The following is a 765-nucleotide window of genomic DNA, read 5'->3' as shown; positions in this document are numbered from 1 at the left end:
CTCCGTATACGCGTGAAATTATCTGGATAACAGGCTCGCAAGCACGATTCAAATTTCTCTGGTATATTAACTGAATAATGATCATCGGATGTTTGGACTTTGAAACGGTGAAGGTATAATGATTACTCGTTCGCGGTTATGCATCCAATTTGTGGTTTTGCCACGTGTATGCATATGTATATGTTTCATATCATTTCGATGCGTGAATATTTAATCATTTTAGAGGACAATACACAGTTACGTTAAGTTTATTATACGTGAAATTCAATGTGATATTGTTGATCCTTCTGACAAGCTTTTATCTCTCTCTTTTTCAGGAATCGATGAAAAGCATCGTTGCCGGACCACGAAGTCGAGATAAATATGTTCTAGATGATCAAATAACCGTTGGACGTAAGTAATGATTGTGTGAGTTTGAGCGGACTCTCTATATGATTTATGGCACGTACAAAGCTCAATGTGTAATTACATAACTCCGCATTAAATGTCATAAGCGTAATTACATTTTCCGATAGCTATGCATGAAAATCGAGCATAAATTCAAGCATAGATATTTAATCGGTACAATCTATGCGTTTTCATCGTAGCACACTAATTACGCTGGCACATTTTGAATTACGTTTACTGGCGACGTTTAATGGTACCAATCCCCACCAAATTTGTAATTTAGAATTGGCTACAAAGATAATACTTATGTGATTATAAACTTAATAAAATGTATAAGCTGTCGTGTCGTGTGATAAATCCAAATTACAGAAATCATTA

At 35.0% G+C, this 765-nt stretch overlaps 1 protein-coding gene across 1 annotated transcript in view; it reads left to right on the top strand.

The window, feature by feature from the left end:
• Window positions 1–353: 353 nt before the first annotated feature.
• LOC108693282 overlaps window positions 354–765 on the top strand; it is a gene marked incomplete at its 3' end in the record, with an annotated part of 180,928 nt that continues 180,516 nt past the window's right edge. Inside the window, exon 1 of the mRNA XM_018202154.1 lies at window positions 354–393. The remainder of the gene's footprint in view (window positions 394–765) is intronic.

The sequence above is a fragment of the Atta colombica genome, unplaced genomic scaffold (assembly GCF_001594045.1).
Source record: "Atta colombica isolate Treedump-2 unplaced genomic scaffold, Acol1.0 scaffold9, whole genome shotgun sequence".
NCBI lineage: Eukaryota > Metazoa > Arthropoda > Insecta > Hymenoptera > Formicidae > Atta > Atta colombica.
Note: the sequence above shows the minus strand (reverse complement) of the source record. Positions and strands in the feature narration are given on the sequence as shown.